The sequence below is a fragment of the Herpailurus yagouaroundi genome, unplaced genomic scaffold (genome assembly GCF_014898765.1).
Source record: "Herpailurus yagouaroundi ecotype Mexico unplaced genomic scaffold, PumYag 166, whole genome shotgun sequence".
NCBI lineage: Eukaryota > Metazoa > Chordata > Mammalia > Carnivora > Felidae > Herpailurus > Herpailurus yagouaroundi.
This window is the reverse complement of record NW_024412407.1, coordinates 33,984,141-33,996,189: the sequence shown is the minus strand read 5'-3', so window position 1 is coordinate 33,996,189 and position 12,049 is coordinate 33,984,141. Positions and strand designations below refer to the sequence as shown.

The window sequence follows — 12,049 nt, the reverse complement described above, 5'->3', positions numbered from 1 at the left end:
AAAAAAAAGAAAGAAAGAAAGAAAGAAGGAAGGAAGGAAGGAAGGAAGGAAGGAAGGAAGGAAGGAAGGAAGGAAGGAAGGAAAGAAAGAAAGAAAGAAAGAAAGAAAGAAAGAAAGAAAGAAAGGAAAACATAGAAATATTGGTCAGACTTGTGGTTACCAGAGGCAGGGGATGGATGCGGAATTGGAGGAAGGTGGTCAAAAGGTACAAATGTCCAGTTATAAAATAAAAAAATACTGCAAATGTCATTACAGCATGATGACTGTAGTTAACACTGCTGCGTGGTATATAGGAAAGTTGTTAAAAGAGTAAATCCCTAAGAGTTCTCATCACAAGAATTGTTTTCCTGTTTTCTTTTTTTTTCTTTTTTGTTTAGCTGAACCATATTCTGGTAATCATTTCCCAATATATGCTTATCAAACATCATGCTATATGCCTTAAAGTTACACAGTGTTATACCTTAGTTATTTCTCAGTAAAACTGGAAAAAAGGTTGTGGTACCGTTTCATCTTGCTGAAACCTTATTGTAGTTATCTTGTTCTTTATACGACAGTGTTACCCCACTGGTATTGCCCTCTAGGCACCAATTTCTGGATTCTTCCTCAAGGTGTATAAATTTTAAAAATGACTGATCTCGTTCACTATGTTGGATTTTTTTTTTTTTTTTTTTTTTAGTTTTCCTGTCACAAGTTAGCCTTATTTTCTAGTTCCCACATGACACACCTCATTTTCCCTTTTTGTACTGACAACAGCAGCATGCTTATTCAAATCTATCAATGAAAAATTAAGAGCTTTCAGATTAATTACAGCATAAACGTTAGGCAGGGACAGAATTATAATGTAAAAATCCAGGCTTATGCAATCAATTTTAGCAAGAGAGGAGCAAGAAATCCAAAAGGTGCCGTCAGGGAATTCTCTGACCTTCTTGAAAGTTCCTCGCTTTGCAGATAGGCGAGCAACAACGGAATCCAGCAGACAAGATGAGGCCCAGATTGGTGGTGTCTGAGTCGAAGCAATCTGGCAGCTGCTTCGGACTCTGGCCAACAAGCCCTTAGGACCATGTGTCAAGTCAGAGAGGGAGGATTTCGCAGATGCTGTGGGCTCGGGCAGTGAAGAGGGCTCCTGCCTGAGAAGAGAATGAGAGCAAAGTGGCAGAAGAAGACAATAGGGCAGCTCTGTCAAAAAACGACGGGCCCTCCAGTCCCCACACAGCGTCCCTTGGTCCCCCCTCCTGCCTGAGGGCTGGCTCTGTAGGATGTAGGGGACTCTGAAGTTCTAGGGTGTGTTTGTAAGTAGAAAGAAAGTATTGGTTGGTCTACAGATGAATCCGGTTCCTGGATGATGCCTGGGCAGAGAGTTCAGCTTGCCCCACTTTCTTGTCACAGGAAGCAAGCTGCCACAAAAATCCTTTAGAACAGTGATTCTTTTTCTAACCGTTAGCAAAAGAACCTTTTTTTCAAGTGAATTTTTTTTTCTGGAATGTCAAATATATAAAAATAGTTGAAAGCATATCAGTCCTGAACAGCCCAGAGCCCAAACCCAAGGCCTCCCCACTGAGCCCCACCCCCATAGCAGCCTCTGCAGCCCCTCCGTGAAATATTGGAATTGGTGGGAGACAGTGTAAAAGCCACCGCTTCAGAATGCCAGGCAGTCTTGTCTACGAAAGCCTGAAAGCACGAATTCAGGCAAATGTGAACAATAAAAACCAAGCATCGTGCCAACAACTTAAAAATCCTATCAAAGTTGAATCAACTGGTCCCTGGGAAACCCTAAGTGTCAAAGACGTCCTTGAATCCTACCACATCAGCAGTCTACTGTTGGAAATACTCTTATTAAAAAGGCACTAAGAGGCCAGGCAATGGCATGGAACATGCCTAAGCCCCGAATTTGAGTCACAATTCTGCTACTTGCTAGCTGGGTGATCCCGAGCCCCAACTTTTTCTCATCAGCAAAAGAACGATAATATGTTTCTTTCTCACTTTAAATGGATATAAGGACCAGGAGGATGCCTGGGTGGCTCAGTTGGTTAAGCAGCCGACTTCGGCTCAGGTCACAATCTCGCAGTTCGTGGGTTTGAGCCCCATGTCAGGCTCTGTGCTGCCAGCTCAGAGCCTGGAGCCTGCTTTGGATTCTGTGTCTCCCTCTCTCTCTTCCCCTCCCCCATTCATGCTCTGTCTCTCTCTCAAAAATAAAATTAAAAAAAAAACATTAAAAAAATTTTAATGGATATAAGGACTAAATGAAAGAAGGCATTAAAGAGGTACATAAACTGTATGCATGAGAGTTGTTGAAATGATTACAATCTGCTGTCTGTCATGTCATTCATTCACTCTGCAAGTTTTTTATTGAACAGTACTCCAAACGCTATAGAACCAATGAATTGAGCTAATATGGATGTGACTTCTCTGTAACCCACTGTACAAGGCAACAGTAAAGAGTAGCAACTTGCTCCCATGAGCAGTGATGGGATCCACACTGCCTGTGCTATCTCCTCCCCACTTCCTGCCTGAGCTCCCTGACGTGCTGTTACAGCTTTCCCAAGGGAGACTCTATTCCTTCCAGTCACTGCTACACTCACTCATTTCCCCCCGAGCGGGGGCCCTGAGGTTCCCTGATCCCCGCCTCTATGCAAAAAATTCAGAGCAACCTGACTTAGTCATTCTATGGGTGATAGACCACCAAAGTTAGATAGACTAACTTTCACACTGCCAAGACTTTGGCAGCACTGACCAACAGAACTTTCTAGACTGATGGAAATGTTCTATATGTGCGGTTTAGTAGCTAGCTACAAGCTACATATGGCTACTGACCTCTTGAAATGTGACTAGTATACCAGAGAAATTGATTTAATTAATTTAATTTAAATAGCCACATGTGGCTAGTGGACAGTGTAGCTGTAGAGGAATGGAATGGAAGTCAAGCCCGCCCGACCTCTCCAATAAAATCTAGGAAAATATATAGTAATTGTACCCACATCATTTTCAAATATAGCAACCCATATCATATTTTGAATAGTTATTGTTAAATAAACAATGGTTTTACCATAGCCACATGATCTGTCCTAATTCAGTCTCCAATAAGTGCTTCTCCTAATTATTGGAAGTTGTGAACAAAAGCCAGTGTCATCTAAGAAGACTGAGCATGCATGTGAGGGATTTAGCACTGTGATCAAATAAAACTTAAAATCAATCTGACACCTATTAATGATGTGTATAATATAGTACATGCAGTAATTAGTTATAAAGGGTAAGTCATTCTCATAAATCACTAAAATTAGCATAATTTTCACACTGTTTGTTCTATGGTATTCACAAATTACGCCAATATTCTTGGCGTTCTTGAATTCTTTGTAAATGTCCATCCCCAGCATCATTAAAAGATCAGAATCCTGGGGGCGCCTGGGTGGCGCAGTCGGTTAAGCGTCCGACTTCAGCCAGGTCACGATCTCGCGGTCCGTGAGTTCGAGCCCCGCGTCAGGCTCTGGGCTGATGGCTCAGAGCCTGGAGCCTGTTTCTGATTCTGTGTCTCCCTCTCTCTCTGCCCCTCCCCCGTTCATGCTCTGTCTCTCTCTGTCCCAAAAATAAAATAAAACGTTGAAAAAAAAAATTAAAAAAAAAAAAAAAAAAAAAAGACCAGAATCCTGGCTCCAAAACTATTGCCACATGTTGTTCTGTCTCAGTGTTCTCTCCCTGCCTAATACAATCCACAGTTGAGGTCTTTGGCGCCCCTGGTCATACTGTCAAGTTCTACTACTCTCTGTCCCACCCTTGAGATGCTGCTGATCAGGGCAACTATACTGCTCCCCTCATGAGGCGAACTGTGGATAGACAGCTCTCCCTGATTACCATGCATCAAAGAAGAGGGAAGAGAGAAGAGAGGAGAAAGTAAGAAGGCCAGGAAGGAAGTTGGATGCTAGGCCAAGGCAGCCAAAGGGATTGCTCAATATGGACTCAGGACGACAGTCTGGAGGCAGAGGGGAACAGCATGGAGTAAAAGACAGGGCCGCAGTTAGACAAGAAGGCCTGCACTCTTGCAGAATGGGATCCTCGTCCTGAAGCCATACCCAGCAGAAGCCTCAGGGCACCTATATTAAGGGAGCCTCCGGGTGCATATATTGTGCTGAGTCGTCCTTCATAAATATGCTTCTAGTGGCTCTAGGTCTGACACAGCTTTCACAGTGAAGAACAAAAATAACTAAAATTGCTACAGTCTTGATCTACTGGGAGACCAGAGGAAGCAAAGGAGGCAGTAAGTACCTGAAGTAAGCAGAGAGGACAAGGGGAGGGGAAGGTTTGGAAAGCCCAGGAAGAAAGTTCATGGTTCCTCTTGGCTGGGTAAACTGCAGAAATCCGGCAACATTTGCAGGAGATATTAATTTCCATGGCAAGTGTTGAGATATAAATACCTCCAGTCAAACCTGAGTGGGCCCTACAGGCAGATTACATGCTTTCCAGGTTAAGGAGGTCAGGGCTCAGAGGATAACTAAAGAAGCAGCCTCCTTACAAATTTTTCTATGCACAGGTCCAGACACCACCCTGCTCAAGCTAAGCTTTTCCTAAGGTGGAAGTCGTCAAGTTCTGATTTATTTCCAAGGTCCAAAAAATAAAGGAAGAGGAAGAGTTTGTCAACACTTGTACTAACCACAATCCTCTTCCCTTCAAGGGCCCTGTCTATCTTCACAGTTTTCAGTGCGACTCAGAAATATAATACCAGTAACAATAACAACAAACTACATTCACTGAGGGATTTGTATAAGCTGCACTAAATGTTCCCACCTCTCTTCAGTCTCTCTCTATCTCTCTCTTTCTGTCTCTCTCTCTCTCCCAACCTCCTGCATGGCTACTGCACAACTCTTGACTTGACAATCCCCTCAATTCACAGAGCCAGCTCAGCGAGAAACCAGCATTTCTTGGACTCAAATTCACTGGGAGGGAGAATTACCTAGCTCAGCTAGAGTCTGAAATCTACCTTGATTGAATCAGCAGATATCAGAAGCTCAGGCACTTACAGAACACAGGTGAGTAGGGGGCCCCAACTGAGGGTGATAGTCCTCAGAGAAGAGATATATGAGCTAAACAAACACTTAGAAACATGTCTCCTGCAGTGCAGTACCTTAGTGGTGTCCATATAGTCCTTCTTTGACCTTGGGGATGAGCAGTCATCACTGGAGGTAGGGAAAATGCTAAAATAGGAGTTAGGGTAACTTCTAGCTTCTGCATGCTTTTACCTAAGACCGTCTCGGTTACCTCCATCTAGCTAACAAATAAAAGCTGCGTACAAAGGAATTTGGCTCTGTCTAATCCCAGGTACACAGGGTAGAATCACAATCTCTTTTTGATAAGATGTTACTTTTGATTCCTTTGAAGCCAAGAGATTTCTTGGAAGGGAAATGCTACTGATATTAAAGTCCTTGGACGAAGAGATTATTTATTGTACTGCCTTCTTTTCAGAGAATCTGAGAAAACCTGGTGGGAGAAAGTGGCTCAGAAGGCAGTATGTGGGACAACTGTTTCAGAAGTTATATGGGGGGGAGGGGATGAGCTTATGATCTACCAGGAGATTCAGTGTTAAAAGTGCCTGTCCTGGTGATTAAATCACTAAAGTGTCCATTGTAATTAGTATTATTAGTTGCCTTTATTAGTCTCCTGTAGAGAAAGTAAGGACCAAGAACGTTAAGCTCACCTTTGGCAGCTGCTGATTGAAAGCAATTCTGAGATGCATCTCTGATGGTGAGCTCCTATGACTAAGGAGAAGACACCAGTACAGAAATCGTTCTGTAGAAAAACTTCAAATAAAGAAAAGCCTATCTCCTAGGAAACCAATCCACTCCTCCTCATTCTCTGTTCAGAAAGATGGCCAGCTTTCCCTTTTCCCATCCCCAACCCCATAATCATTTCCTTCTTCAAAAGCTCACAGTCTAACAAAGCAAGAAGGCATTCTAGATGAGTATGTGTATTTTTTAAGCTGAATTGTATCCAACCAAGGTCCAACACCATTTCCAAGTTCAGAATCCATTTGAAAAGATATTTGGGATGTAGAAATGCAGGCAGCTGCCAAATAATCACTTAGATATGACAAGGAATACAGGCTGTGAATTGGAACACAGCTGCAATCTACCTACATAACCATTTTCCATAGGGTAGAATTTAGCAAGTGCTATCTCTATTACAAGGGGTCTGGTTCCTCATATCTCTTATAGGCAATTTCGTTAATGCTATGACCTTAAGGCACAGTGCCTTAGAGAAGCTTTTACCTACTCAGTTGTTCCATGTGAATTGAGCACCTATTATAAGCCAAACACCAGGCAGGCACTGGGGGATAAAGAGAAAAAAGAAACAATTAAGGAGTTCAAAGTGTAGCAGGGGAGGCAGAGACACAAATCAATATTGTAGCCACAAAATAAAGAGGTGAGTTCAAAGCACAGTGCTGGTACAAGACAGGGTCAGCCCTACTGAGGGCTTCACAGAAGCGTTCAAGAACACTTCACAGAAGGGGAAATCTTTGCATTGGGGTCTTAGGAGTGAACAGAAGTTTGTCAAGAAGGCCACTGTGGGGGGGGGGGGGGTAGGAAGACTTCCAGACATGGGAAACAGCATATGCAAACGTATTAAGGCATGAAACTGTAAAGTTCAGTCATGGAACTGCAAGTTAGTAACTGAATAACAAAGGCACTGAGGAAGAAATGAGAGTGGAGAGAGACAAGTAGAGAAGTAGGAAGACACTGGTTCATGAAGGATGTGGTTTGTCACGGTTGAGCAGTTTAGATTTTAGCCTACCAGCGATGGAGAGTATACTGGATTACCTGTGGTCCTCAAAGCTATTCCAACTCCTATGCTCTCTCCTGTACCATAGGAGTTGGAAATCTGGGGAAACATTTCCCAGATCTCTTGTCAGCAGTATTCCAGTTTAAAGTCCACCAATTCAGCATCCTGATAGGCTTTCAGAAGGTAGAAGGAAATCAAAGGCCACCATTACTTCTCCAATAGTGGTAGGCAAATGTTTGAGCTTCCACAAACATTAGGTTGTTATTAGCATCCTGCTGTATGTGAAGTACCCACTGTGGTGTTATAGACAGTTATGAATGTTACTATTCTGAACGGTATTCTGAAGTTCTTAACCAGGGCAACAATAGCTGCTTCCTCTTCCCTGAGAAAGTTTACTACCACATTGTAGGCCTACTGGCTTCAGAGCCATCAACAACCTTCTCTGACCTACAGTCCTACAACTTTCCCAATATTTTATAAGCATGATTTGGCAGCATTAAATCTCCCTGCTCAAAATGCTTCATGCAGTTTCAGTTTCCCTGATCCGAACCCTGACTGGGGCATTTTAGAAGATGACCCTGGTGGCTTTATGAAGAAACAATTGAATGGGGAGAGACTGAGGGCAGGGATATCAAGAGATGGATTATTCCAATAATACAAGGGAAAGATGATGCTCAAAACCAGGAAAATATCAACAGAAACACAGGAGGAGAATAACTTTAAAAATATTTAGGACATATGACCATTTGGATGGAGAAGAGAAATAAAAGGAGTTTAGGCAGGCTCCAGATTTCTGGTCTAGGTGATCGTACCAATGGTGGAAAAGACAGAATGCAGGACAGGGGAGATCAGAAGACTTGGTGGGCATTACAGATGAGGGTTCAATTTAGAATGTATTACACTTGGTCTAGATATTAAGTAGGCAGTTGGGTAAATAAATCTGGAAGGGGAGAGGATTCAGCCTGAAGGTATTTATTTTGTAGACCAGGAGCACAGAAATGGTCATTAAACCACGGAAGTGGGTGAAATTGATTAAGGAAAGTGTGTAGCATGAAAAAAAAAAAAAAAAGAAAGAAACTCATAAAGTTGAGAAAGGATCCCTGAAAAATACCAACAGCTAAGAGCAATTTCTAGAAGAGAATCCAAAGAAAGAGATCAAGAGCAGTAATCAGAGAGGTAGGAAAAGTCCACATAGTATGGTATTAAGTAGGAGGAGGTCATCTGGAATCATGGGTAAAGATATAAAGATGACATAAATGGTAACTAATGGAAGACATCAATTTTAAAATACAGGAAGAATTCAACTGATTATTTATGTTCACTCAAATGTTACTATTTGTTGCTTTTACACATGGATGCAGTTTTATGCAATGCAAAATGAAGGGATGATTTGTAGCTCTAGGCAGTTTCACACTCCACTGGGTTTTATCTCTTCCTTGGTCTTCCTCCTTCACTTAAAGGCAATTTTCCCTTTCCTTCATCCTCTCACATATCTCCCCTTGTTCTTCTTAGGATGGAGGCAAAGAATTTCTGCCCTTAGAGTTAAGAGTTCCTGCTCACATCTCCCAGATACCCAATCTGCATTTCTTTAGCCAGGCAATCTGAATCGAAGCCTTGTGGACCCGAAGTGTGTGCAAGCTAGGCCTGTGACCACTCGCTGACCTATTCTGGTTCAAAAACTGGTAAATGGACCACTAGGGCTGTGTTGAAATCAATTTAATATTCATGACCAGAATATTTTTTTCCATGAAATATAAGAGAGTAAAATGGAATAGAAAATACAAGTGTATATTAGTGACAGGAAAGATAAATATTATTTAATAAATCATTTGTTTTGGAGATAGGTTATATGTGTGTGTTTTGGTTATGTGCATGTTATGTGTGATGTGTCACAAAGTAAAATATTAGGGCAGTCTTCTAACTAAAACATGAAAAATAATTACCAAGGAGGATTGAATTCTGTCTTAGTTTATATTTACAAAAGGAGGAGTTCTCTGGTGCAAACAGTTTACTCGGAAAGTGATCCCGGAAAAAAAAGTGAAGGAGTAGGGGGAAAGAGAGCTAAGAAAGGGCAAAAAGCCGATAAAGTGTGCATTTGTGCTGGTTACTGCTATGGGTGACTGGGTCTCCATCTTGTTGGGGACACTCTGAGGAAACATGGAGAATGTGCCTCAGCATTGTCCCACTGGAGCAGAGGTCAGCTAATATGGTTTGTAAAGGGTCAGATGTTACATATTTTTCTCTTTGTAGGCCATGCAGTCCCTGTCATAACTACTCAACTCTGCCACTGCAGCATAAAAGCAGCCATAGACAATACGTAAATTAACGGGCACGGCTGTGCTCTAATAAATCTTTATTTATAAAAACAGACGGGAAGGATTTGGCCAAAGTTTGTCAAGCCCTGCACTAGAACACAGGGAGGCTGAGGCATTCCTTTTTCCACCAATTCCTATTGCCCAGTAATTAAAGATGGCCCTAGAGAGTGATAACCTTCCCCACATTTCTGGGCATGCATAGACACTGAGAACACGGCACCCACAGATGTCACGTGTGCTTGATGCAGAATACTGGCTGCCAAGGATGCATGGAAGCGTGCTGGAGTCAGGAGGAAAAACATAGTGTGGCGAAGCGCATCACACATAGAGTAAGGGACAAATGGAGGTTATGAAACTCTGGAGAATGTATTCACATTCTCCCATATTTGCTGAGGGGACCTCACAAGCCTCTTCCAAGCCCTCACTGATCCTGTCCGTATCACCTTTTTCTCTAGAAACACTAAAGCCTGGTGTTTTTATATTCATCACGACTCATTCCCCAAGGAAATTAGTTGTTGCTTTGTAGAGAAGTTTTTTTCTTTTACTTCTTCAAAGTTAACTGTGTGTTCAACTCTCATACCTAGCTTGGCACACAGGCTACCATTTCAAATCATTTTCTCTTAAAACTGTCCACACAGAGGAATCTCATCTAATTATTCTTACACAGTCTAAAAGACACAGTCTCTCGTATGCTTTTAAGCTCATTTTCTTTACCACACAATTTCCTTTTTTCCCCAAATGGATACATCCAATTATTCTCTTCTTGGGTGTTTTAATTTCACACATTTTTGTGCACTTAGAAAGACCATAGATTGCACTACATTCACTGGCAAATCATCAAAAAGCATTTAAATGAAAGAAAATTTTTGTAAAAACAGATTTTTTGTAGCAACATAAGCCTGAGATCACTCCTTGTTTTAAACCACGTAACCAGAGGAGAGGAGAAAGACAAGATTTCATGATTTGATTTCTTTTTAATGACTTTTCATTTATATCGCATTTTTACAGCTCACAGAGCTCTTTCTCATGAACAGTGTGTGGTTTGTAGGTTTCCTTATTTGATCCATAGGGAAACTGAGGCTCGAGTGTTAGGTGTTTCGAACAATTAACAGAGAAAGCTGGTAACAAGACTTGATCTGTAATCCAACCCCCCTTTCATTCAATCCTATATGCTTTTGGCTATGCATATTCATAATTATCCTGTGAATTACAGAAATGTTAAGGTTTGTTTTTTTGACTATTAATTTCTCACAGGAACTTTATAATACCATGTCATTCAACTTTTTCCATGGCTTGAAATTGGTTACAAATGCTTGGATATTTTTTGATTTGTTTGTTTTGATGAAGCTAGGTTCCAAGCATGGTAGATTATTTGCAAATATGGCTACAATGACCTTATTTCTGTGTGCTCATGACTTTGACATTCTTCCTATAGAAATAAATACAGTCTATTCGCCCTGCCCTTGAGTCTTGGCTGACCTGTGACTTGCTTTAAGTAGTAGAATGCGGTGATGTGACACAGTGAAACTTTCAAGTCCAGGCCTCAAGATGCTTCTTGGAACACGGTGATGCCATATGAGGAAGCCTGGCTCTCCTGCTTAAAGGGCCATGGAGAAAGAGGCCCAATGGCAGGTAAGTGAGGTAAGTGAGTGAAGCCACCTTGGACTATCCAGCCCCATTCAAGCCTCCAGATAATTAAGCCTCATGAGTGACTCTAGATGATACCAGTAGAACTGCCCAGCTAGGCTCATCCCAAATTACTGCCCCACAAAATGACGAGCAAATAAAGACAGCTGTTGTTTTAAGCCACTAAGTTTTGGCATGATTTGTTATACAGCAATACATAACTGATACACGGGTGGTGAGGGATTTGATGACCCATTATTTCATGGAAATAGTGGAGATTCCCCAAAGATCTGTAGCCAAATTTAATGCCTCAGAGATGATGAGTTTTCTTCCATTTTTAAGGAAGGCCATCTTGGGGCGCCTGGGTGGCTCAGTCGGTTGAGCGTCCGACTTCGGCCCAGGTCATGATCTCACATCCGTGAGTTCAAGCCCCGCGTCGGGCTCTGTGCTGACAGCTTGGAGCCTGGAGCCTGTTTCAGATTCTGTGTCTCCCTCTCTCTCTCTGACCCTCCCGCATTCATGCTCTGTCTCTCTCTGTCTCAAAAATAAATAAATGTTAAAAAAAAAAAAATTTTAAGGAAGGCCATCTTGATTCCCCAGGTTTGTTACAGAGTAATAGGATGCCAATACCTAAATAGCCTAAACTTAGTATATTAACTTCTCAGAGAACTGCTTGAGCACTCCATTGGAGTGATTTCTGGCAGCCATTTTTGTTGCTTGACTCTGCCCCAGTCAGAGGGCCACAATTAGTCAAGAATAGATACCTAATACCGGCTGGGCCAGTAGAGTCTCTCAGTGGTGAATATAAAATATGGAATAAAGACCCAGAGACTGGAAATCTTTAAGAACTGAGTCTGTTTAACAGTAGGTCTCTGGAAGAAAGGTAATCACTACTCTGAGATCCCCAGTGAGATCCCACACTGGTCCTCACCCTTCCGGAAAAACAGTTGCTCAACTCTTCATTAGATTCGGTGACGTATTCAAATATTCATCCGATAAGTCCTCTTTCCCACATAAACTACTATGAGTTGGTTTTTGTTCCTGGCTGCTAAAGAAATCTAAATTAATGGAGATCCCATTCCCACCTGTGGCTGGGTAGAAGCCGAAGGTTGGCTCCTAAGGGTTCCTCGGGAGACACTGGCCCCTCTCTGCTCTCTTATAGTTTGGGCGCCAGAAGGAAGCTGCTGCCCAAGAAGATAGTCTCATTGTACAGGGAGATGAGAAAAGCTGGTACCTTAAATTTCTTCACAGTTCCACCTACTGCCCAGATCAGTGCTAACATCAGATATAAGCAAGTCTCTGTCAATAATTTCTCTGATGAAAGCTCTCCCTGTTCCTATTGC

General features: G+C 42.1%; 1 long non-coding RNA gene across 1 annotated transcript; it reads right to left on the bottom strand.

Annotated features, from left to right (window-relative positions):
* Positions 1 to 821: 821 nt before the first annotated feature.
* Positions 822 to 7,027, bottom strand: LOC121038895 (uncharacterized). The gene is made up of 2 exons (XR_005794558.1): positions 6,804 to 7,027; positions 822 to 1,127 (listed from the first exon to the last, which is right to left on the bottom strand). It is a non-coding gene; the product is annotated as an uncharacterized LOC121038895 (long non-coding RNA).
* Between the last annotated feature and the right edge of the window lie 5,022 nt (positions 7,028 to 12,049).